We start from the raw sequence: 27,839 nt of genomic DNA on the forward strand, positions 1-27,839 counted from the left end.
TATTCACAAATGAGTAAATATAATACATCACATAAACAAAAGCAAAGACAAAAATCACATGATCATATCAATAGATGCAGAAAAAGCATTTGATAAGGTATAGCACCTGTTTATGATAAACCCACTCAGCAAAGTGGGAATAGTCAGAGCATTCCTCAACATAATAAAGGCCATAGATGAGAGACCCACAGCCAACATCATACTCAATGGGCAAAAATTAAAATATTTTCCATTAAGATCAGGAACAAGACAAGGTTGCCCACTTTCACCACTTTTATTCAATATAATATTGGAAGTTTTAGCCACAGTGATCAGACAAGAAAAGGAAATAAAAGGCATCCAAATTAAAAAGGAGGAAACAGAACTGTCATTGTTTGCAGATGACATGATATTGTACATAGAAAATCCTATAGACTCTGCAAAAAAACTGTTTGACCTAATAAACATATTTGGCAAAAAAATGGGATACAAAGTCAATATCCAGATATCAAAGGCATTTTTGTATACCAACAATGAAACAACAGAAGCAGAAATCAAGAAAAAAATCCCATTTGACATAGCAAAAAAGAAAATCAAAATACCTAGGAATAAATCTAACCAAGGAAGTAAAAGACCTGTATACAGAAAACTATACAACACTGAAGAAAGAAATTAGGGAAGATACAAACAAATGGAAACATATACCATGTTCATGGACTGGAAGAATTACCATCATGAAAATGTCCATACTACCCAAAGCAATTTACAGATTCAATGCAATACCTATTAAAGTACCAATGGCATATTTCACAGACATAGAACAAACATTTCAAAAATTCATATGGAACCATAAACAACCCCGAATAGCTGCTGCAATTTTGAGAAAGAAAAGCAAAGTAGGAGGGATCACAATAGCTGATACCAAACTGTATTACAAGGCCACTGTAAACAAAACAGCCTGATACTGGCATAAAAACAGGCACATGGACCAATGGAACAGAACAGAGAGCCCAGAAATAAGTGCAGGTCTCTACAGCCAATTAATATTTGACAAAAGGGGCAGCAACAAAAAATGGAGTAAAAACGGTCTCTTCAACAAATGGTGTTGGGAGAACTGGACAGCTACATGCAAAAAAATGAAACACTACCACCAACTTACACCATACACAAAAATAAATTCAAGGTGGTTAAAAGATTTAAATATAAGTCACAACACCATTAAAGTCCTAGAGGAGAACATAGGCAGGAAAATCTCAGATATTTCACACAGCAACATTTTTACTTATACGTCCCCCAGAGCAAGGGACATAAAGGAAAGAATAAACAAATGGGATCTCATCAAAATAAAAAGCTTCTGCACAGCTAACGAAAACAGTGTTAAAATAAAAAGAGAACCAGCTGTGTGGGAAAACATATTTGCCAATGATACCTCAGACAACGATTTAATCTCCAAAATATTTAAAGAACTTACACGACTCCACTCTAAGAAGACAAGTAACCCAATTAAAAAATAGGCAAAGGACTTGAACAGACACTCCAAGGAGGACATACAGTGGATCCAGAAACACATGAAAAAGATCCTCAATATTGCTAGCTATCAGAGAGTTGCAAATTAAAACCACAATGAGATATGACTTCACACCAGTCAGAATGGCCATCATAAACAAAGCAATAGGCAAGTGTTGGGGAGGTTGTGGAGAAAAAGGGGTCCTTAGTGCACTGTTGGTGGGACTGCAGACTGGTACAACCGCTATGGAAAGCAGTATGGAATGTTCTCAGAAAACTAAAAATGGATCTGCCTTTTGACCCAGCAATTCCACTGCTAGGATTATATCTGAAAAACCCTGAAACACCAATCCAAAAGAACCTATGCACCCCAATGTTCATAGCAGAACAATTTACAATAGCCAAGTGTTGGAAGCAACCTAGGTGCCCATCAGTAAATGAATGGATCAAAAAACTATGGTACATTTACACAATGGAATTCTATGCAGCAGAAAGAAAGAAGGAGCTTCTACCCTTTTCAACAGCTTAGATGCAAGTGGAAAACATTATGCAAAGCGAAATAAGCCAGGAGGTGAAAGACAAATACCATATGAGGTCACTTTTAACAGGAACCTAAAGAACAAAACAAAGAAACAAGCAAAATATAACCAAAGACACTGAAATAGAGAACAGTCTGACAGTGTTCAGAGGGGAGAGGAGAGGGAATTTCACTGGAATTTCAGGGGAAAAGGGGAATGGTTTACAGGAACAAGTATAAAGGAGACATGGATAAAAACTAGGGGTGGGTAGAAATGGGAGGGAGGAAGGGAGGGCTGGGTGGGTGGGTTGGGATGGAAGTAAAAGATAGAAAATTGTACTGCAACAACAATTAAAATAAAAAAATTAAAATATAAAAATATATGTAAAAAAATGGAAAAAAAGAAATTATTGTCTATTCCATGTCACAAAGATTTACACGTGTGTTTTGGGGTGGTGAAGAGAGTTTTGTAATTTTGCTTTTACATTAAATTTTTGATAGATTTTGTGTTTTTTATAAGATATGAGGTAGGGGTCCAAATTCAGTTATCTGGACATCATTTATTGAATGCCATTATTTCCCTCTTTATTTGCCTTGGCACACTTGCTGAAAGTCAATTGACCATAAATATAAGGTTTACATTCAAGTCTTAATTTGTAGATGTCTGTTAGATCTGTTTTATAGTTCTTCAAGTCTTTGATTTCTTTGTTGATTGTTAGCTTAAATATGCTATCATAAAATTAGAATATTGAAGTTTCCAGGTGTTATTGTTGAATTTTATATTTCTATTTCATTTCTCCTTTCAATTCTGTCAGGTTTTGGTTTATGTATTTTGGAAGTCTGTTGTTACAAGCATTGTGTAAATGATTATAAAGTTTACAACTTTCTGATGGATTAACCTCTTTTATCATTGTAATATTTACTCTTTTTCTTTTAAAATGCTTTCTAACTTAAGCTGTATTCTTTCTAATATTGCTATAGCCATTTCAGATATTCCAACTTATTTGTGTTTGAAGCTAATCTCTTGTAGACAGAGTATGTTTGTATAATGTTTTCTTCTTAAACCATTCTGCCAATCTATATATTTTTTTCTTAATCCATTCTGCTAATCTGTTTTCAGATTGAAATCTTTAGTTCAATTGTATTCAATGTAATTACTGATAACAGAGGATTAATGTCTTCCATTTTTTTTGTTTTCTTATGTCAGTCTTCATTGTTCTTCTAATTCTACATTGCTTCATTTTTTACATTACATAGATATTGCTTAGTGTACTATTTTAATATCCTTGATATTTCACTTACTATATTTTTTAAAATGTTTTCTTAGTGGTTTCCCTTGGGATTACAGTTAAGATCTCAATTGATCTTAAGATCTCAAACAGTCTAGTTTGAATTAATACCAGCTTAATTTCAACTTTATATAAAACCTTTGTTTCTATGTCACACCATTACCCCCCTCTTTTTTGTTATTGTCATACAAATTGTACCTTTGCACATTATATACCCTCAAAACTGTTTTGTATGAATTGTATTGTACAGCTGTATTTTAAGTCATGTGGCAAAAAAGATTACAAACACACAAAATGGTCTTTTGTAGTTACACAGATAGTTACTTTTACCAGATCTCTTAATTTATCAGTGTGGATTTGAATAGTGTATGATGTTCTTTCATTTCAACCTTAAGGATTCCCTTTAGCATTTCTTGTAGGACAAGCTTTGATTGTGACAATTTATTTTGTTTTACCTTACATATAATGCCTTATGACTTTATAATGCCATATAATGCCAAATGACTTTGAAATAGTCATTTTATTGAATATAGAATCTTAGCTGACTGTCTTTTTCCATTCAGCTACTACCGAATGGGAAATTTTACAACTTTCCCACAGTAGTTCCTCTATGGATACCTTTTAGGTTCCATATTTCTGATAAGAAATTGACTGTTAATTGTACTAAAGATTCCTATGTGATGATGAGTCACTTCTCTCTCACTGCTTTCAAGATTCTGTCATTTTACAGTTTGATTACCATATGTTTACAGTTCGATTATGTTCGCTATGAATGTCTTTGAGTTTATCTCAGTTTCTTAAGCTTCCTTATTGTGTAGATTGTTTTACATCAAAAGTCTTGAACTAATAAGTCTCTAAGCTTTTGCAAAGAGGCTCTTTGTGCATATTAGGTCATTCACTCAATTCCCAGGCAGTCGGTCTACAAATCTGCTTTAGCTTCAACTTCTTTCTTGAATAGGACTTCATGGTCATGTTAAAGTGAGATTTCAGAGACTTCTCTGTTCTTTCCTGGGTGTGTGCACTGGTGTACATATGTGTGTTACTCTTTTTTTTTCCAATATGTCTTTTTTTCATAAATATGTCAAAGCTTTCAAAGCCCCCTAAGGATACCTCATTTTCTGGCTCTTCCTTTTAAGTTATTTTTTGGAGGTGGGGGGATTCAAATCCTATTTACCCCACTGTATTACCTCAAACAACTACAGTGCTAAGCAAGTGCTGTTGATTGTTTTCTACAAATGCTCAGAGGAAAAGACTCTTTGCACAGAACAATTTCAGAGTCAGGTCAAATGAACATAATTCTCTAGGAGTGTGCCAAACAGGTCAAGCACTAACAATTCTCTGCGAATGGGGATTTTGGGTAGTTCCAAATCCAGGGTTGCTCTACCAGCTGGCTCTCACTAGAACTGTGGAGCTCTTGGTAATCAAGGCTACTGTGTAGCTGGAGAGAGGACTAGGAATTGGGCAAGTAAACTCTCACAGATCTCACCACATAAGATTCAGCAGTTTTTCTTGAATAAGCACTGAAGATTTTTTCCAAGCCTTTGGTTAATTTCAATAATTCCAAAAAAGTTACTTTTTCAAGTTAGTTTTTGAATTGCTTTAATGGAGAAACAGATTTTTGGAGGTCCTTATTTCATCATTGCCACTGATATTGCTCCAATAGAAACATATTTAAATTTTATTTGACAACAAAGAAGCCTGATTCTGGAAATATGAATACCCAGTAGGACACTGAATTTTGGGGTAAAAGAACAATTTATTAATGTTACTGTTTATCAAAATATTATCCAGAATTTAATCATTTAAATTATCTTATTTCAAATTTCAAACTATAATTCAAATGCATGATATAATTACATTAGAAAATGCAGAGTTTTATAGATTATATAATTTATACCAGTAATTTTGTGGTTTTTGTATAGTATAGGTCACATTTGTACAGAATAAAAAATTGGAACTTGAGATACTTAACATTTTACATAAATTAAGAATTTAGATCTATGCATTAAAATTAGTTAATGTTTCATGTGATGCAAAATATATTATGAGTATATTAATCAAATATGTCATAAATTTGGAGTTTATTAAGGTTGTTTAAAACATTATTTTTTTAATAAATTGTACCTAATGAAACCCAAATAACTTGAAAAATATTATTGGTGTAATATATAATTATTTCAAATATTATTTATTGGTTATGTTTTCAATACTTTGGTTATTTTTTCTATTATTTCTACTTTTGAGAATTTGCATCCACAAAGTAGTAATAATACATCTATCCAAGACTTCTGAGAAATTGGATTTATATTCTAAGGTTAATTAAAAATAGTTTTTGTTGTTTACTTATGAATTAAATGAGTTTTCAAACTTTTAAGAAATTTTATTTCTCTGTATTATTCTTTGCCAATTATATGAAATTCTATGATACCAGATATCTCCCTGGTATTATTTGGAGAAAAATTTGTCTGTGGTTGGTGTTGGCTTAAAAGATAATACTGCCTGGGAATAGCAGTGTGGCTTATACATTTCAAATCCAAATTAGGCCTCAAGTGTTAAATTAAAATAAAAACCTGCAACTCAAAGTGTAATTTTAAAATCTTAATGTTAGAGCAAGATTTAATAAATATAAGTTTTATGTGTGATAATGTGTGGTTTTTAATATGATTTGAAATTATTGAGGCAGAAATGGTTTATCCAAACAGCACTTCTGAAAATGATCTCTTTGCTTATAATTATGCATTAGGTCCTAAAAGATCATTTGTTGGCAAAATAAAACTATGACATAAATTAGGGGAATGGATAGCTCATTTTCTATCCCCCCCAAAAATAAGAAAGAACACTTTATGGAGGACACTCTTTTCCTGTTGCTACATTTCCCTACCTTCAAAACATAGGACTGTTGACTATTTCAATGTCAGTGTCTTCAAACTGAAACACTGAGCTAAAATTACCACTACTTATTTATGTGACAACTCACAATGAGGGATTTTTATTGATTCTAGAATACATAATTTTATTGTATTTTAACAGGGAAATGCACTTTAAGAACAAAACAGCCACAGAGAAACATCTTGAACTTCATATAGTAGTTTTGTTTATTGTTTTAATCTTTGATTGTTCTTTTAGAATTTCTTTTCATATTAGCACTTATAACAAACAGGTAATTATGTTTATTTGTTAATAAGGTAGAATTTCCTTAAGAGGAAAAGGAGAGAAAATGATAAAATCAAAAATTAAAAACTTTATATATTATATGACTAGACTTGAATTGGATAACATAGACAAATTCTTTCTAGATCTGTACATGAGATGATGTTAGGAACAATGCTTCTCTCTGGTCCTGAACGTGAAAGCAATCTAATGAGTGATCAGATTGCAGTTACCAGTGATATTTTTCCACTGAAGCTTCCTGGAGAAATGACTGATTCTATGTCGACAGCAGACAGGTTCAAAGGAAGGCTGAACAGTCTTGCTATTCTTTAAGCAAGGCTGCTTTCAAGGATTAATGGAATTTTGTCAAAAGGACACAGAAGCCAACTTAAAAGGGTTCCTACAGGCCAACATTTGTTAATTTGAACATAAAAAGAAGATACTGACTGTAGATCATAATCTTTGATATCCTATAATAAAAATTTAACATAATGTTAACATAAAGTATTTTAAAAGGCATCAAATATAATAATTTTGAGCTATGATATTAAATTATATTGTCATTTTTGATACCTTTGCTTTAATGGTAAAAACTAAAGAAACTAATAAATATTATATACTTTAGTTAAAATAGATTTTATGACTAAGGATCTGACAAATTCAAATCAGATATTCAGAATTTCATTAGTTATAATTTTAAATATCAATTAGAAAAGCATGGTGGTAAGCATATAAAATAACATAATGTTTACCAAGTGCAAATTCTCTGGATTTGTAATAACATATGCAGGTGTTTTCAGAATTCAAATCCCAATCAGGTGTTCGGTCCCCATGGAAGTGACAGATTTCTATGAAATGATAGAAGAATCAAGTACTAGGTATAACTTGACACCAGGTAAATAGGTAAATAATTGCATATATTTTAAAATTATGTGGTCATTGGCATAACCACAAGAAAAGATAAGCACACACCACTGACTTGTCTAGAAGAACTGGTCAGCATGTCATTCAGAAAAATCTCAGCTAATAAACAGCCTCAAACAAATGCTGGTAAATGTCTCTAAAATCTTAGACAATCATGCATAAGAGGTTAAAATAATATTAATGTTTTATGTTAAAAAATCTCTATATACTTGATATTTTATGTACTTGTAATCTGAGGGAGAATTCAGCCTATTGGGTTGACTGTATTATAACTATACTTTGAATAAATTATTAAATAACTGATTTATTTTCATGATTATAAATCTTAATATATACTTAGCATAAATTATCTCAGAGAATGGTTTATTCACTATATTTTAATTTTTTCTGAAATTATAAGAATTATATATTACTGAGAGGTTTATAGTATTTCCAGATAGTTGCATGTGTAAAAGAGAAATTTAGTTTATATATACAGTTTAAAATCTTTTAAGGCAATATATTGACAACCTTGTATACTATTAAATTTTTTTGTCCTAAAGCTCCTTGAAAGTGATTGTAGAATGTGGAAGAATTAAAAACAGAATAGTAATGTTTGCTAGCTGTACTTAAAAAAAAGCATAATTGAGAACCATTAGATTTTTACAGTTTGGTGGTAGCTTTAATCTAGAAGGCAAGTAGTTACCCTACAGCATCCACAGTGGCCTGAGGGAAAACCCTGTAGAATTCCAAGATGACCCAGAACAAATACCTTTAGGGATTATAGTGTGTACAGTGAAACCATTATTTTAATTTCCCCTGCAGGAAGATAATTTTATCTTATTTCTTCATATATTCCTTTCTCTCTCACTTATAACCTGAATGATGAGTAACAATCTTCATCTTGGTAATGGATAGCCTAAAGAATACTTGGGTTTAAATGTATTGATTACATAATAATAAAGGACACAAAATGAAAAATTAGCTTCTATATCAAGACAGCACTGTGAATAGGAACAAAATGATATATCCTTAATATTGTATTGCACAACCCATGCAGCCAAGTATGTCACCAGCATCCTTTTCAAATAGCCTTTTTAAGACTTGGTCTTTTAACAATGTTACTTCTGAACAGCATAAATTTTTGTCTCCTAAGTGTCACAGATCTCTCTCCCCTGAGGACCACAAGACAATTTTGAAGATTAAACCTTACCAGTGTGTAAAATAAGCTTGTGTTTTTGATGGGTTAAGGAGTTATTCTCTCAGGATCTTTCTTCCCTATGATGAGGCAGTCTTAATTTAAATTTGGGTCTTATTTTCTTCAACACTACATTTTAAGAAGAGTGGACAAGATCAAGTTCTTCTCTGGGGAAAACCCTCAGTGCCAAAATGAGAGTGCTTAATTAACTAAATCACCAACACCAAATCTAATAAGCCAAATTTATTCAATATTTAAAGAAAAAGATACTAGTATCTCCTTTATTTTATATTTTTTCCTCGAGTGAAGAAGTGGCTCCATGCACTTCTAGCAGCCTATGTTGTGAAGAAGAGTGGGGAACTTTAACCTAGTCTGTGTGCAGACTAAGGAATTTTCATTTTCATCTGTACTGCCCACCTTGTTGGCCTGAGCCTCACCTCCTGCTGTCTTGAACCTCGCATGGTTCCACTGAGCAGATCAGCCCCTTCCTGCCTTTTTTTTTTTTTTGAAAGTGGTATGACTTTTTTGAAATGTTTTAGGACAGTGTTGAAAGATCTGAAAATGGTATATTAAACCAACACAAGCACTGCAAATGATATCTTCCTGAATCTAGTTGACATCTAACAAAAGACAGTTACCCTATGAATATCTGTAAGTTGATTAATATAAGTTGGAGACTGAACAATTTTGGTGTGTTCACATTTCTCTGGCTCCCCTTTTTGGCCAAGTACACACCAAGTCGGCCTCTAGTCGGCAGAGCAGGACAGAACCAACATGATCTGTGGTTTCATGGAAATGTTTCTACACCAGCAGTAGGGAAAGCGCAAGTTCTAGGAGTTCTGGGATAAAGCTGCTCGGAGGCCGCCTTCCTCATCTTCGCTGAACTGAAACCAACTAGCTCAGGCCCACACTGCCACTATATATGGCTAAGTCTAGTCTAATTAGTTAACCATGTATTAGAAGTACTTTAAAAAACACAGGTGGTGCTAAATAATTTAAGAAACCATAAGATCTTTATTCAGAGGATTACCATAGATTTTCTATCATTTTTTCCTTTAGGTTAAAATTAACTCCCTATTTTACTATAAATTATAAGTATTAGATAAAATTATTACCTTTAAAGCAACTGGTTTTAGTCATGTCATGTCAACAGGTCAACACTTGTATGCCAAACTGTCTACTTATGCATATTCATAACTACATTTTCATTTCTCTATGCATAGAAATTCTAAGAAATACAGATATGACTCACCTATCAAAAATTAAAATTACATGGCATCTAAATAAACTCTTTATATATATCAAGTCAACTTTTTCTAGACATAGTCACTCTGTATTGCAGAGCTGGCTTTACCAGGCTATAATACTATTCTATCTCAAAAACCATTTCTCAAAATGCTTGTCTCTGTGATTTTGATTTCACCTCTGCTGTAGTGAAGTTTGAAACCTTAACAACCTATTTGTTAAGGTTTCTAACAAATTTGTTAATGACGTCAGTAGATTTTCCTTTTCTACCTGCAGATTTTAAAGAATTTATTCTCTTCAAGTTTTAAGATTCAGCAGGAGGGAGAGGCTGTTGTTTGTTATTCTATGCAGGCAAATTGTCTTCTGGTGATGAAGTATTCAGTTGGGTGTGCACCAGTGTGCACATAGAGGAATTCACAAGGAGGCAAGGCATCAGGGAGGCACCTGACCTAGGAGGAGGTTATCCAAGGTTAAACAATCTTTCCCTCCACAATCACTTTTGGGTCCTTATTTGAATATTATTTTAATGGAAGAGCAAATGCTTACTCATTTATAATGAGGACTCCTTCTCCAGGTTGCTCCTTCCTCAGTGTGACTTTATCCAGCAACACTCCATCCAGTTTCTGTTTTTGAGAAATTTGTCACAATTTATTGCCCACTGCTTACTGTCTTCCTGTTTGCTTAATTGTTTAGGGTTTGTTCTCTCTTTCTTAATATTGTTTTAAGGGTCTTAGAAATAAACATGGGCTCAGTCAACCATGTAGCTATTAAACTTTATTTAAACAACCATGCTGTTCCAGGCACCATGCTGAGCACCAATCTTTCAAAGTGAGTTTCATTTTCTTTTCACATATGAGAGGTTCAAGAATCAGGGAGATCAGAGTTACCTGCTTGACATTATCCAGTGGTAACTAATGGAATTGGGTTTTTAGTGCAAGTTTTTAAAATTCTAAATCCACTCTTTTTTGGACTTGACTTTTTATTTTTAATAGAGAAAAAATTCCCTGTGGTTTTGAAATTATGATGTAGGTTGCCCCCCACACACACCATCACCACCATGCAAACCAGGACAAAGATATTAATTTATATAATGAATGACTGAATATCTATAATGTATACACTTGATTAGTACTATTCAGTACCTAGACTATTCAGTACAGTCAGTCCTCCCCTACCCCAAAGTGAGGTTGCTCCTCTCCCCAGGAAATAATTTGGAGAGAAAGGGTAGCAGTATAGATAGTGTAAGGTTCTATCAAAATAATACTAAATTGCTAAAAAATTTCTAAGACTTGTACAAACTAGGGGAAAAAAGTCACTGATAGTTTGAGTGCTGATATCAGAATTCAGAAAATATTCAGATAGGATATTTCTGTTCTTTCAATCGATTACAGGCTTGGTAGTCACTGCAGCAGTAAGAGTATTAATAACTTCTTCTGTTACCTTTTTTAAATTTTATTCAGTAGAGGAAGCTTTTACTCTGTTGCTTGATAAAACTTCACAAAGCCCATGCAAGCTTCCCCTACCCTGAGGCAAAAAAAAAGAACATTTCTAAGGTCACCTCATTTCAAGAAGCTTCAAGTAGAATAGCTAAAATTCTGAGCAAAAATATTAATTGATCTACAAGGACCTTAAAGTCATAAAATCAATATGGAAAAGGAATTTAACTCAGTATTCCTAAACATTCATCATTTATATTCTCTTTCAAAATATGCTAAGCAGAACAAAACCTTAAAAAATACTTTATTTTAACATAGTCCTAAAGACATAGAGTGTATTTATACTAGTATCTATAGTTAGAGAATAACTTCCAGAAATGCTTAATCCCTGAACATTAACTTATCCCATATACTTCATTATAATAAAACTAAATAGTCCCATTCATCACTAAGTTCTCAGAAATTATAGTTTTAGGTATACTTTATATAGTATAGTATATAGAATAAATAGAAGTATAGTATAGAAGTATAGAAGTATAGATCTGTAGAACTATAGAAGTATAGTATATGGAATAAATATTCTTTACAAAATGACCAGTTTGATTTTTAATGTGTTTATACACAAAGTAATTGAATTCAGTTCAAGTGTTGTGACATAGTTGATAGATGATAGATAAATAAATGAGATAGATTTTGTATGCATTTATAAAATAAAATAAACACAGAATCTGACTCAGTCATACAATTCTTAAAATTAAAAGTGAACTTAGTGCTTGCATATGTAGTGTAGCTTTAGGACCACTGCTGAGGCTTCTAAGCCCTCCCAGATACCTCCATTACTTTCTTACTAATACCTGATATTCTGTCATTAATGATTTATTCATTTGGCTAAGATTTTATTACAGTTAAAAGCCACAAATGCACAATGAAATACAGTGTTTTAAACCATATTGGTATAGTGTTGAAATGCTTTATAATAGATTTTGTTTGTAACAGATATAGCAATAATGGGGGGAAAGTCACTGGTAGAATGGAGAAAGACTCTGACTATGATGCAGACAAAAAAACTTGCAACTGTGAGAATGTGAGATGAATGGTAATCGATGACAAAATTTTATCTATAAAACATTTTTCTCCAGAACCAGTTCTTGGTGCAATGAGCAAAATGGTGTCAGTTTGAAATCCATGGATTGCCAAGTACTGTCAAGTGTATTATTACTGCAGGTCTAATATCTGAGGATATTCACCCACAGGCATCAACTGATTTTCGAATAAATGTACCATAGTCAATTCTGCCAGTATGCAAAAAAGAAGGAAGAAACACAGAAAATGGTCTCAGTAAATTTAACGGAATTGTCATCTACACTTAGCCTCTGACATGGCATCATGATTCATATCGCCATGGCAACTAAAATTTGAAAGAGCAAAGATTAAAACAGATCTTCATTCATTTGATTAACAGGCATTCTGGAAAAAGAAAATGTGGGTTTTGATATAACTTTTATAACGATGTTCAATTTTAAAAATGTATTTTCTAAGAGATTTGCATTTTAATGGAGTAAGTAATGTTTATATCTACTTACAAACAACCTGAGTTATTTTTAATGAATACTTTCAATATGCTAAGCATTTTCCCAGAATATATGATAGGCTTTGGAGATGCAAACATGAATCAATGTTCCTGACCTGTAGAAATGGTTATACATACTATTAAGGTAATTATAATGCAGTGAATTTAGTCTATAGACAAATGTCTAAGACTATGAAGTAGGGAGAATTGGTACTTATGCTTGGGAAGCCAGAAAAGTTTAAAAAAAAAGCTGAGATTGAAACTGGGATGTTAAGAGTAAATGCTTTTTTTCAATCTGGGGTCACAAATCACCCATGCATATGGTTTGTTCAGGAGCTCTGCTAGTGCTTATTATACAGCTGAGCAATAAAAATAATTGTTAAAGAAAAGGGGCCTACATACAACTGTTTCATCAAACCTAATATTTTTAATAACTAGTAGTTTGAAAAAAAATGGGAAATCAGGCAGAAATAATAAAATATAAATTTGTGGGTTCTCCTTTTCAGGTCCATTTATCAACCTGTTCAATGTTTATCAAAATATGCTTTATGAACATCATGTAGAAAGCAATTCTCATTATTGGACACCAATAGGACAAATATAAGGTGGCAAATAAGTCTTATAATTTACGTACTTGCATAATAAAAAGTTTATTGATATTTTATTGCAAAATGTAATAAAATATTTACTCTGTTTTTAGACTTCATTGTCATGCTATAGAATAGTAAAAAGAAATCATTCAAAGAAGAAACACTCTAACCTGGATCTGCTCTCTCTGCAAGATGTTGATGCTATGACAGTATTGGGTAGCAGCTAAGAATGAGTGGCCAGAGGGGAAATAAAGGCAGGGCTCTGGCCACTACAATCTAACAAAGAACTTCTGTGGTGACAATCTTACTAAGATTGCCAGGTGTTCCAAACATCACAAGCGGGAGTAGCACAGAAGGGAGAGGGAGCAGCCCTTGAGATTCTATGCTAGGAAAAGGAGCTTCTGTAACAATTTCACTAAGACAAGTAATCTTTACTAACTGAGAAATCAGGGCTTTGTAGCCATATATTATTCCTAAGATTTTGAAAGGGGAGAAGGGGAGGAAACCTGGAAGCTGACTGAGGTATATAACCCCTGACCCCCAATAGTTGGTGTACTTAGATTAGCTAAGTTCCCACTTGTAGCATTGGCTCAAGTGTATAGAACACACTTACTAGCAAATTAACAACTTTCTTTCCTCTATATATGGGGCATTTATACTTGCCAGGTACCCACTTGTAGCTCTGTGGGTTTCATGTGTTTCCTAAATAAACTTGTTATTTTGTTTTCTCTCTACCTGTTTATTCTTGATTGAATTATTCTCTTGCGAACAAGATAAGAACTGAGGCAGGGGAGGAAACCTCTGGATTCCAGTCTCTTTCTTCCTTTCATAATATCAAGATATAAATTTAATGAATTCAATTAACATTGTCAATGTTATTCTGTCTGATCAAGTTCTATATAATAGTTTAACAGTAATTTTTTCAGCCCTCCAATACATTATGAAAAGTCAATAGGCAGAAAAATAATTAGAAATGTGACTTAAGAGTATTGTATAGTAAAATACTGAATGGCATATTAATTCATGAACATCAGAGCACACTAAAAATTTTAAAGGCATGCATATAAAAATATCTCATACTTGCATACTCTTTTCAAATTAATTTGAACCTGTCATTATATTTGTTTTTATGAACTGTTTTAAGTAGTAAAATAGGCAGGGAACTTTATGTTCACTGGGCAAATGAGATGACAGAATTATTAAGCTGCTAGGAGGTATGCTTCATTAGAATGAGAAACCCCAGAAATTCATAGTCTTTACACAAAGTCAGGTGCATCAGCATAAATAAATAACTAGTAAAGTATGAATCAAGTTTCCAAATTTTAAAATTAGCCAATTGAGTGTTTATTTCCCTTGTAATAAGACTTCAGAATTACTTATCTTGAACTATAAGTAGGAATCAAATGTATACCATCAAATCTTCAATGTTTCTCCTACCTTGAAAAAATAAAGTTAGACCCTTTAAAAAAAGATGTATTTAATGTGATAAGTTATGTGCAAAATACTGTGTTTTACCAAAATAATAAATCCCAGAAATTAACCATATATTTTTAGGAGAAGAGATCCACACAAACATAAGAAATGTGAGACAAAGATAAAGGCTGAGGAATGGTTCAGTCATTACAGAGAAGTTACTTTCAGTACTTATAGTCAACCAAGGATTCGGAGACAATAATTTGATTTGGACTTACACTATTGGAGAGGAAAGACAAATAAATGTTGGGTAAAGAGTAGGCTTAAGCACAGTTATGATTAAGTCAAGGAGTCAAGGATTGTTGACCAGTGTGAAATAATTATCAGGCTAAAAAGACAGATTGTGCTGAGATTGTGGAAGGATTTGAGGAGAGAAACTTTATTTGATGAAATTTGTAGATGGAGAATAGTAAGCTAGGTTCTATGGGTGAACTAGATAAAAAATCAAAACGATATTTGCAAGAATCTATACTAAAAATGCCCACAAAATGTTCTGACAAAAGACATGGAATAAGAAGGCCAAATGCTGGAGGCTTTGATAAACAACTATTTAGAATGTAGGCAAAGACAGTTTCTGGTACCTCAAGATCCTGTAACAAACCAATGCCTTAAAGAACTGCCTTAAAGAATTCCTCCTTAGGGCATGAGTCTTCCAAAGGTCTTTTTTTTTTAATTAAATGGAAATAATTCTGGGGAGCAAAGAAGGATGACTGCAGATCAAGGGTTTCTGCACAGGTTTCTTCATAATTCATCTCTCATTTGAAAAGGAAACTTCCCATATGCAACCCTTTCCAAATGGAAAAAAAGTCTTCAGCATAACATACAGCAGATTAGTAAGAATTGATAGATTGCTTTCACTCTAGCATTTGGAAAAGGATTTTCTTTTCCATTCAGTGATTTCTCTCACAATGTTCCAAAATTTTTTCCTCGTAGATGGTCCTTCATAATTTTCATGTCCTGGCAGAATAAACAACTTTTTAGTTAAGAAACATTATGTACTTCCTCTGCATGAAGCATGATTTCTCCATTTCCACTGGGAGTTTGGGATTACTTTGCTTACAAAGTGAAATACAATGTTGCATGCATATCTCTTCCTTCTTCCTTTTTAAACTGAGTCATGCAGTGATTATTCATTTTCAGTATTTCCTTCTTTAACACATATACTGTCCCATCACCCACATCCACACGAACCACATTTTAACATTTTCATCATAGCTATCCAAGTCCGTTGCTAGTTACTTGACGAGTTCTGATGAGAATGCAAACATTCTGTTGTTTGCCATAGTTTTGAACACATAAGCAAAGTTTACTTTGATGCTCAGGGTGCATAGAATTTGTTGTTAAGACTGATAAATTTCAAAAGTCAGTGTAGTGAGATGGTTGTACTTGATTTAATTCTAAAAGGCACATGAAGAGAAGCTTTCAAAGTTTGATTATGCTGAACCACCTCTTTTCATGCCACCAATTTTACCATATATGCAGCCCCTGCTGAATTTTGCAGACATCACAAAAAAAAAACATGGAGAATTTCCATAAATATAACACTCCAATAATTACTTGAAGTGCAGTACACATGTCATCATATTCATTTGCCATTTTCATGGTGGCTTGTCCTTTCTACATTTTATTATTCATTTATGATAGCTATTAGAGACATTTCATATTCTATCTTGCTCTCCTGAGGAATATTTATGGCTATTATAGGGCTCTTATGAGAAGACCCAAAGATAGTTATTGCAGAAATTCTGTGAGATGCTACATTAGTACAGGGATCAGCTGGCAGTAAGAGATTTCAAGTTGTCCAGAGTCCCCCTTGATGAAGATAAAGAGGCAGATCACTCCTGGTGAGGCTTCCTTTTCACCCAAGAGAACCAAGTTATTTTTGACATAGAAGTTAGACCACATAAATTAACACAGTTCTGCAAACAAGAGCTGTTTTGAAAAGTTTGCAAAGAAGAAACAAGAAAGGATTTAAAATATGTTTGCAAACAAATTTGTGAGTGTCATTTAGAACTCTATTGCAGTGTTCTCCCAAAATGTACTAATGGGGACATATGAAGTGCATGTAAAAGAAATGGCAATATCTTAGCCAGAAAAAGTACAGATTTTGTCTGTCATCTGAATGGTACTGTCATAGGCCCTAGAATGTAAGCCTTCAAGGGAAGCATGATAGAATATTATATTCACTGTGTATCCCAAACAGTGAGAAATTGCCTGGCACATGCTCACTATTTGATGAATGAATGCATGAAATCTGCAGATAGAAATCTGCAGAAAATGTCAATTAATTTATATTCATTATTATCCTTTTGTTGAAACTATTTTTTGTTTTTATTTTTGTTTAAGAATATTGATTTACCATGCTGTTGCAGAACAAGGCCAAGGGGGGAACGATATTCAATTACCGAAAGGACCCCCCACTAGCTTAGATTGTCTGCCACCAGAGGAAAGACATATCTCAATGCCAGGGATCTGTGAAAAGGAAAGGAAATGTTTATTTAAAGCTATGCAGACTTAAAGTAGTGACCTAATGTCTTCATTAAAACATCAAAGTCCTTCAGGATACCCACAGATGCACACAATGCTTTCTTCTCCCTCTGCCCTAAACTGGGGTACCGTATCTCCGGGAAAAAAAGTGGATTCAGGCTCCCGACACTATCAGCTATGTCGTCAGCTAGCAACAAGTTGCTTGGTTCTCCTTGGCAAAGCTGCGAGGGGGTCTGCACTCTGGCTAAAGCCCCGTGGTTCTCACCTTAATGACTGCCTCATCTGGGTTTAAATCCCCACGCCAATACTCCTCTGCAGCCCCATTTCTGACTCCTCTCACAATTGGCTACACTTGCTAGCACTCCCATATCCTTGCAGCTTTACTGGGCTGCCATAGTGAGTCTGGGTAGGTGTGGCCCCGTAGTGTGGAGCCATTCATCTCCAAGCTCTCATGCAGGCGCTGTAACCAGGGGGAGTTGCCTCCCAGTTATGTCTTGGGTGAAAATCACTCCCTTCTCCCTGGCTCAAAGCATGACCACAGCTATTTAACATATCTATGCAACCTGTTAAACATTATAGATATGTTAAATGACCATGCCAGAGTTGAACTGCAAAGCTGTTGCTGTACAAAACAGCCCTGCATGTCCCTGCTCCATGTCCCTTCCCCCAACTCACACCTGTCGGGGGGAAAAGGGGTGAGGACATCCTAATATTTCCTGGACACCTTGAGTTCTGGACCCCATTCCAAATCCCTATTTGGGGTCCCCCTCTTGGCTGCACCCTGTTACAATACTAGAATGGTATGTTTAGCCCACAGTTAAAAGCCATTTAGTTAAAATCCTTCCTGATCTCTTAATCTGCCATATCTTCTTTTATTTAACTTTATAAGAAGTTATTACCTTATTTATTTGAAAATGGCATATTCTATCATTGCTTTCTCTAACCCCCTGTAGGGATTTAAGTCCTAAGACCTACACGTTAAGAAATTTAATTCTCCACTCTCTGCAATGCCATTAATATTAAACATAATGTTCCACGTATACCTGTCCAACAGCTCCTATTTTGATCAAAGGAAACCAGAGGGTTAAGATGACATAATTGAGATATTTCTTGGTTTTCACTTAAGTGAAGAAAAATTTTGCCTGAGGTTTCTTCATTTACCATTTTCTTGTGAGCATTTACAAAGGTGAAATATGGTTCAATTTAGAGACTTGTTTAATTCTTTTTTTTAATATTTTATTTATTTATTTTTAGAGAGGGAAGGGAGGGAGATAGAGAGAGAGAGAGAGAAACATCAATGTGCGGTTGCTGGAGGTTATGGCCTGCAACCCAGGAATGTACCCTGGCTGGGAATCGAACCTGGGACACTTTGGTTCCCAGCCCGCGCTCAATCCACTGAGCTATGCCAGCCAGGAGACTTGTTTAATTCTTATGTATGTAATTTGATGTCACATTATTGCCAACAAGATATCAACTGTAGTCGCTATTTTAACTTTATTAAAAACATCTCATAAATTATTCATGTGGGCACTAAAAAGAAAAGCAAAATGACTACTGTAGATTTTGAAAACAAACAAACAAAAAGATAAAATTTTTGCTTGAATTCCAGCCCAAATAATTACTGGTTATATAACAAACTCTTAACTTTTCTGGTCTAATATTCTTCATATAATAAATGATAATTTAAAAGAACTATAATTTACAGAGTTCTTATGAGCATTAAATAAAATTAATTTTATGAACACAGAGTTGAATGATAAAATTTAGATTTTGTTCAAAAGAAGTTAGAAATATTCTGGATTTAAAGATACTTATCACTTTTGAGAGAAACCCTTGGCATACACTTACAGCAAAACCAGTGTGGTATGTGCAAAAGGAAGGAGTGAGTCAGGCATGATCCTGGTGACTGATTCCAGTCCTCTGCTTATCTGTCATGTCATCCTGGACATGCCAGTTCTCTTGTTTAAGCTCCAACATCTTTTTTTTTAAAGATTTTATTTATTTATTTATTTATTTTTAGAGAGGGAAGGGAGGGAGAAAGAGAGAGAGAGAGGAACATCAATATTGTGGTTGCTGGGGGCCCTGGCCTGCAACCCAGGCATGTGCCCTGACTGGGAATCGAACCTGCGACACTTTGGTTCGCAGCCCGCGCTCAATCCACTGAGCTACACCAGCCAGGGCAAGCTCCAATATCTTAATTTACAAAATATTGAGACTTGTCCACCTCATTTAATTTGATCAGAATACCATTAAAATTATATTTTAAATCCATTTTAACATTATGTAATGTTTCTACATGTATAAGAATGCTGTGGCCAAGCATTACATCCATAAACCTTCTTTATAACTGAACATTTCCTTGTGATACTAACAATATGAAGTTTTATCTCGCATTATTCCTTGTACCATTATATATTTCTCACCTTTTCTTGTCTTCCAATTATATTTAGTCATCTGAAGTGATACATTATAATGCCCTCCAGCCTTATGAGAAAATAAACAGAATTGGCCCCTCAAGGATCATGTCACTGAGACTTTGGAAAGGGCAAAAGCAAAAATCCAAAATGGACTTAGAAATGAATTTTCTGTGTGATGATGCATTATTCATCCAAAGTGTTCTTCTCTCCTCTATCACATTTCTATGAATGCCTCCTCTCATATTTGATTATTGTTAGACTATTGACCAAGAAGAGGGTCATCTAGGCTCAAGAATATAGGGATCTCTTAGTGTGCTTGGGATTGTTGGGTTTTGTTTTCCTCTATCAACTGTTTATGGTTAATACAAGCCTCAATCAAGGCTTTGGATTTCATTTTATCTCAGCCCAAAGCTATTTAATGGATCATGTTCATTCTGGTGATGTGCTCCCTGCCCAGGTATCCAACAGCTTGTGTCAGTCATCTTACTTGTGTTGGCTACCTGGAAATGCAGCTCCCTGCAAGATGAAATGACCTGGGACCAATTAATTGAAAATGAAAAAAAAAGTAGTGAATTCTGTCAGGAGTGATTAACAAAACTAGTTATGCATCAATTGCAGATGGCCAGGACACTGCTTTCCAAATAGAGTTGGCTACATACAAAGGAGAACATATTGTTTAAGCAGCAGGTCTTGTGAAGGATGTAGAAGTTCCAGCAAAATGGGTGTGCAGCGATGCAACATTACATAGGTGCAACAAATTTGTTGTGTCCTCTTATTGCTTAGTTGTTGTTGTTGGTTCAAATAAGATATATATTATGGGGACAGGTACATTAAACTTCAAAAGTGATTTACTAAACCCATTAAGCCTAGAGCTCTATAGATCTTGCTACTAACCACTGTAGCAAGTTACTCACTTGGGAAAGTTATTCACTTAGTGATCCCTTCAAAGTGAAGCAAACTAGATGTCCGGTAAATTTTTGAATAACAAATAAATGCATCATATACCACTGTTCATTTGTTTTTAACACTTAGAACTTGACTACAGTCTCCCAAGGCTATTTACTAATTAGATCTCAGCTGCAAGTACTGTTCATCAGAGTTGCCAAATAGCTGTTACTCAGTGATCATATCATTTTAAGCCAATGTCTCTTAATGTGATCAACTCTATGTTTTCCAAAAGAATTGTTACTAATCTAGCCAGGAAAAAGCTAAAGGGACTCTAAGATTGGAAAGTGGCATGGGAATATTATTTCTCAGTTTGTCTGGGGTAAACAAACAAATGTGGTTTACTCTCTTGAGATCTAAAACACAGCAAATGAATGTGATTCTCTCAAGACCCAGAAAAAAAATCTTTTCATATTTCTAAAATGGAATCTGCCCTCAGTGGGTTCACATAAAAGAAAGGATTCATCTAATCTTGTGCTAATTCAAAAAAATTACAACATATGTGTGTAAAAATATTAAACTTTATTACTTGTAACTTAGTCTAATTTTTCTTTAATGCCCCATCCCATTGAGTTGGTGGGAAAATTAATCTCAAATTTTAATTCCATCCCATCCAATTCTATCACATCAGGCTGTATCATGTTTCTAGGGCACTTGGTTGTTCCAAAGTACTTGTGGAAAAACTCCTCGTCTTTAGTAATCAGCTTATGGATATTTCTAGAGACAACTTGCTCCCTCCTAGTTCTATTATTTTCTATCCAGCAGCACTCTGTGTTTCTCTGGTGCCTCTAGGATATCAGAATCTTCGTGAGAGTGAAAGGATAGACCTTACAGCCACGCTGTCAAGGGTTCCTTTGCTCTGATTATCTCACCGATTTCAGTGTGGTTTTATTGCCTCTGAGCACATTGTAGCAATGAAGACAGACTTCTTTTTGTTGTTGTTGTTCTCTTCTTTTTTTGCCTTCTAATTTCCTTTGGGACATTAAGAACTGTGTAGGTGTACAATTTTTTTCTAATGATTCTGGGCAAGATATTTCTAATACAAACAAATTCTATTCAAGCTCTAGAATATTTTTAGGTTATATTTCTACCTTGATACATTAATATTAGTAGAGAAACAACAAGATGATGAGTCTCACAGCAAAAATTTACCAATGAGTAGTTACATATTCAAAATCAATAGATTCTTTATAACATTGATGCTAATGTGTGGGTCATATTTGAATACATAGCTCATCTTAAAAACTGTTTCTTCTCAGGTCCATGTCAGAGAACATAGCATGAAACAGGATTTAAATATCTGTGCATCAAGTTCAATTTGAAACTTTCACAAATTCTCAAAGGCCACCTTGAAGACAACTGTGATCTTAAATCATGATGTGTTAAAAAAGTGTTGTATATTTTGGATACTATGTATTGAATCAGTAAAGACATCTTGGGAAATCACAATTCCTTCAGCATTTTTAGGTATATATGCACTGCTACCTGGTAACTTTTATGAGATTTCAGATAGCCTTTAAAGACGAGAAGAGATGGCTCTTTACAAAAGTATTTCTGAAACAAAAGGACACATAACTTTTAGTCACAAGGAAGTGAAAGTAATTGTTTTAGCTCACTATTTTAAAATCAGTTTATACTTGATTGTAGAAAAGTCCATTACAATTTGTGAAAGGAATGGTTAAAAGAGAAATGAGTTTATTTCCATGGGATATCTAAGATAATAAAAATATCTACATATATCTACAAATGAAACAAAACAAAAAAACAACTTTTGCTACCACAGTTGCCAGTGATAGAAATATCTGTAGAAATTTTCCAGCATTACACCGCTTATTTAAGGTATTTGACCAGTTTTCAATTAACTTGATACATAATCACATTGTTTAAGAACACAATTTACTGTTTTTCAGATAGTGATGTATATTTGCGGTCACTTTCTGTTATATTTCTGTTAAATAAAATATGCTGAAACCATGTGTTTGAAAAAAGCATGGAAAGACTTTGTGAATATTTTTGATGTGTATTCTATAAAAGACAAAATAGCATGTCATGTAACAAACCTATCATGTTCCCAGTATGATGCCAGACAATAGGAATGCAGCCATGAATAAACCATGGACTAGCTTTCAAGAAGTTTGCAATAGAGTGAGGAAACAGTGAAGTAAATAGAAAAGTACAATACAATATTCATGATAAAATATGGGTGAGAACTCAGAAATATAAGGAACTAACTCATCACTGGAAAGTAAAATTAAAATTTCAAAGTGGAAATGGCATTTGAGCCATATAGATCGAAGGATGAGTACCAGTTCCACATGTGAACAAGAAATGGAATGGAATTCTAGGTTGAGGGAAAAGAAGGTGAAAAGACAATGTGTCAAAACAAAAGACAAGATGAAATCTGTGGAAACTTTTATAGATCTTAGTATTGTCCATGTGGATTATGAAGTAGCCAGTTATTACATAGAATATAAAAATAGAAATCAAATCGTTCCACTAAACCAAATGATTTTTACTCTAAGGTGTAGTTGTGGTGCACTCATGAATATGGTAATAGTAATGGCATAGTAATAGTAATAACAATGATAATCTCCACAATAATTTCATTAAATGGTTACTAAGCACTAACTATTTTAATCCTCATAACCATTTTTCATCTATAACTGAGAAGATCTTGGCTCAGAGATGTTACATAATGTGCTCAAGAGCCATCAGTAAGTTGTAGAGAAAAACATTTAACCTAAGTTGTATTAGCACCTCCATCACTCAGCTGACTGTAAGCAAATTAATTATTTGGTCTCACTGATTTTCTTCATCTATAAATCAGCAATTATAACAAAACCTAAATTCCAAGTTTATGGTGATCAAATAAGAGAATTCGAAACAATGAGTTTTGTGAATAACAAAATTCATGTGGATTCACTGTTACTAATACAAATAAAGGATATTCTAGGGATTTGAGCTACTTTAAATATTAAAATTATGAAATTAGGTAAATTCGGTTAGACTAATTTTGTATTCTTCTAATGGTTTATTCATAGCAGGGACAATGTTTTTTCCGAATTAATTTTCTAGAATGCAATTTTTATACATTATGCATAGGTTTAATTGTGGGAAAAATATTACTCATTTAGAAAAACTAAGCTAAGTACATTTAACCTTTTTTTTAATTTTAAGACTTCTTTGAGCCTTTAATATATGTTCAACAAATCTCCAAGGACTAATAGAGTTTAAAGGATTTACCAAATTTATTTGTGCTCAGAAATTATTTTCTTGGAAATTATTATGGGACTAGGATATTCTGGAATCCATTTTTAGAATCCTGAGCATGAGGCATGATTTAAACTTTCGCATCTGTATATTAATGTTACAGAACAAACAAGGGGAGGCCTGGGACAATATACTATTACTGAAAGAAGGCCCCGGGTCCGTTATGTCCGCCACCCTAGGAAAGACGTCTCTCAATGCCAGAGATTCATGAAAAGGAAAGGAAATGTTTATTTAATGCTATACTAACTTAAAGTAGTGACCTAATGTCTTTATCAAAAATCCTGAAGTCCCTAAAAACACCCACAAACACACAGTCTTTCCTTTCTTCCCCCTTTGCACAGTCCAGAGTACCATATCTCAGGAAAGGAAGTAGAAGTCCATGACTCAGGCAGTCCTCTGGTTCTTAGTTAGTCCTCCATCTCGACTGGGAGACCTCCCTGGGTTCCCGGCACCCTCAGCTGAGTTGCCAGGATCTCTGCTAAAACCAGGTGGTGGTTCCCCCTTCTAAAGCTGTGGGGGTCCCCACTCTGGCACAGGCACGTGGTCCTCTCTCCCAGGGCCACGGGAGTCTCCACTCTCTCAAGGCCGTGTGGTTCTCCTCCTCTGGGATGCGGGAAGGGAGAGTCCCCACTCTGTCCAAAGCCGCGTGGTTCTCCCTCAATGGCTGCCGTGTCAGGGTTTTAAATCCCCCGTGCCAATCTTCTTCTGTAGCCCCATTTCCAACTCCTCCTACACTTGGGCACACTTGCCCTCAATCTGCTGTCTTCTCCAGCTTTTCTGGTTGCCATCGTGGATCTGGGCAGGTGTCACCCCATGTCATGGAGTCAATCTTCTCCCAGCTCCCACGCAGGCGCTGTAACTCAGGGGACCTGCCCCCCAGTCCCATCTTGGGGGGAGATCCCTTTCCATCCCCCTGGCCTTGAGCATGGCCATAGCTATTTAGCGTATCTAAGTGACCAGCCAAAGGCTATAGGTATGCTAAATGACCATGCCATGGATTAGCTACAAAGCTGCCCTGCATGTTCTTGCTCTGTGTGCCCCTTCCCCCAACTCACACCTGTGGGGGAAGGGGTGAAGACACCTTAAAATCTCCTGGACACCTTAAGTTCTGGGCCCCATTTCAAATGCCTATTTAGGGTCCCCCCTCTTGGCTGCACCCTGTAACATTAACATTAGTCTGGAAATAATTTTTTAATAAAAATATAATGCTTGGGTAATACTTGATTCATATTACTTTACAGTCACCTAGAAATATTAATAAAGAAGGGAGCCTAAGTCTCAGTAAAATGTGACGTCGAATGTCTCATTTAGCCTGTTAGACTCTGGATCATCAAGTATTGCAAGCACAGATTATCTGCCTTTTCACACTTACTCTTCCATGCCTTACTCTTCCATTCCTACCTCCCAGTATTTCTCTTTCAGATACAGTTTCCCCAGACCTTCCTTTGCAGCAGCTGGGATTCAGTTCATTTCTGGCTAATTAAATATTATGGAATGTTGGCTTAGGCATGTTTTCTTTTCAAATGATTTTTTTAGAGAGATTTGTTGTTCTGTAATGGGGTGTAGGCTTAATGGGGTGTAATTGTAAGCTAAGAGGTCCCAGGGCTCCCTGCACTCACCCCACCCCACAAGCCTAGCTTGGGGGCTGGGAAAAGCAGCATCATAGGGATTGGGAATTATTTTGCATATCAATAACAGCAGGCCAGCTTCAGGGCCTGCAGCAGAGTTTGGAGAAGGTTGCTCCACAACGAGGGGCGGTGCCTGCCCAGGCTAACTGTGGCAGCCAAGAAAGAGAAAATATGGAAGTGCTAGCAGATGTAGCTGATTATGGGAAGAGTTGGTAATGGGGTTACTGAGGAGGTTCCAGGCTTGGTTTTAAATAAAAAGGCGGGTGCCATGTGGGACTGGGAAAATGGGAGACCATGTGGGAAGAAATGAGGTGAAAGGAGTCTCACTGGTAGGCCTAGAGGAAGTGCCAGGTGGTTTTGCGTTAAGAACTGGAGATCATGGAGACACAGCTGATGGTACTGGGAACCACTGGGAACCGCTGGGAGTCGCAGGAGACCTGCCGGGTCTAGCATGGATTACCGAGAGGAACCAGGAGAAGTGAGCTGCAGACTTCTGGTTGTTTGTTTGTTTGTTTGTTTGTTTGTTTTGTGTTTTTCCTTCTGGAAGGCGGTACTTCTGAGTGGTGTACTCTGAGATTGGCCTGACTGGGAAAGAGTGTGGGCAGTACTGTGTGTTTGTGGGTGTACCTTCGTTTCTAAAGAGAGTGAGATTTAACTGTAGAATTCACCATTTTTCCATACCTACGTAGCTTTTAATTAAATAGTTCCTTCCCTTTTTTACCAACCCCTGGCATTGAGAGCCACAGTTTCTAACACAAAGGCAGTGGGCAAAGAAGAACCATAGTACAAAAAGAGCAGGAGTGGGGGGTTGTCTCTGTAACAGTTCCACTTACTTCAGTGGTTGATTCTTGTATGTACACTGACACAGATGGAACCCTTAATCTTGGTGAGTAGGGACGATGTTCTAATCAATTTAGCTACCTGATTTAGGAATATCTGTTGAAGATACAATGATCGTATCTCACAACCTTTGCTCTTATTTCCTGTCTTTGAACAAAGTGCACTTGGATGGTATGATTTGGCCAAAGCAGTCAGTTCGCAGGCATGAAGGTGAAAGAGGACACATTGGGAATTCACAGTAATGGGTCAGGAAAAGCCTGAGTCCTTGGTGATACTGTTTAACTATCAAAACAAAACAAAACAAAACACTTCAGGACACCTTACTTATCTACTTATTACTGAGTGATAATTACCAACTGCCATATGATTTAAATCATAATTCACTTCATTTTCTCTTTATAGTTCAAAGCCTCCTGCTTGACAGAATGTTCTATAGGTGGGCTGTTATATGTGTACTTGTGGGTCTGGGCTGATCAAGTATTGCTTAATCACATATCTTCAATAACAAACACTTATATCCTATATAACCATATTCTCTTTCTTGTCTATGCTCTAACTCTATATCAAATGCAAATAAATGTGATGTGTGTGGAAAAATTAGTTTGAATAGTGAAATAAAAATTACAGATTTTCTAGCATTATAACAATTTTTTTTAAAACCAACACTTCTTTTTTTGCTACTGGAAAGGTACAGTACACACAACTTACCTACTCCCTATTTATAATACAAACAAAGGCAGCTTCTGAAATTGGAAGAGAAGGAACACAGTGAATTGGGTCCTTGGGATGTGAGATAGTCCTTGTTGGTGAGTTTCTTGTTCTTTTCTGCTTCATCCCAAACCTGGAGGTAAAGAAGCTGGCAGCATAGATGAAAAAGTTACACCGAGTTCTGTATTGTCTATGAGAAACTCACTTCAAATGTGTTTGACATGTAAAAAGTTAAAAAAAATATATCATGAGGACATTAGTTGAATCAGTGTAAGAGTGGCTTTATTAATATCACAAAATAATAGATTTTGGAGCAAATAAAATAACAGACAAAGAGAGAAAATATATTATGATAGAAGGGTAAATCCATGAAAAACACATAGTAATCCTATATGTTTATGTACAAAACTATGTAGCAGAGAAATATATGAAACCAAAACTTACACAACTGAAATATTAAGTTGTTGCCTCAGGCAGACATAAACATTTTTGTTGCTTAAAAATAACCTCATGTAGCAAGTAATTTCTGATATTTTATAATTTATGACAGTCAGATAAATATAAATTGGAGAGAGTGCTAAGATCCTCCATAGCAGGTCTTCTATTTATTACCCTGAAAAAATTCTAAATAGTACACTCAGACAGAGAGAAGAAATTTTGTCACTATTCTAGCCATAGAAATTGGAAA

General features: G+C 34.9%; 1 pseudogene; it reads left to right on the forward strand.

Annotated features, from left to right (window-relative positions):
- LOC123818690 overlaps positions 1-27,839 on the forward strand; it is a 117,677-nt pseudogene that overhangs the window by 25,905 nt on the left and 63,933 nt on the right.

Source organism: Phyllostomus hastatus, unplaced genomic scaffold (assembly GCF_019186645.2).
Source record: "Phyllostomus hastatus isolate PE091 unplaced genomic scaffold, TTU_PhHast_1.1 phas_contig_29, whole genome shotgun sequence".
NCBI lineage: Eukaryota > Metazoa > Chordata > Mammalia > Chiroptera > Phyllostomidae > Phyllostomus > Phyllostomus hastatus.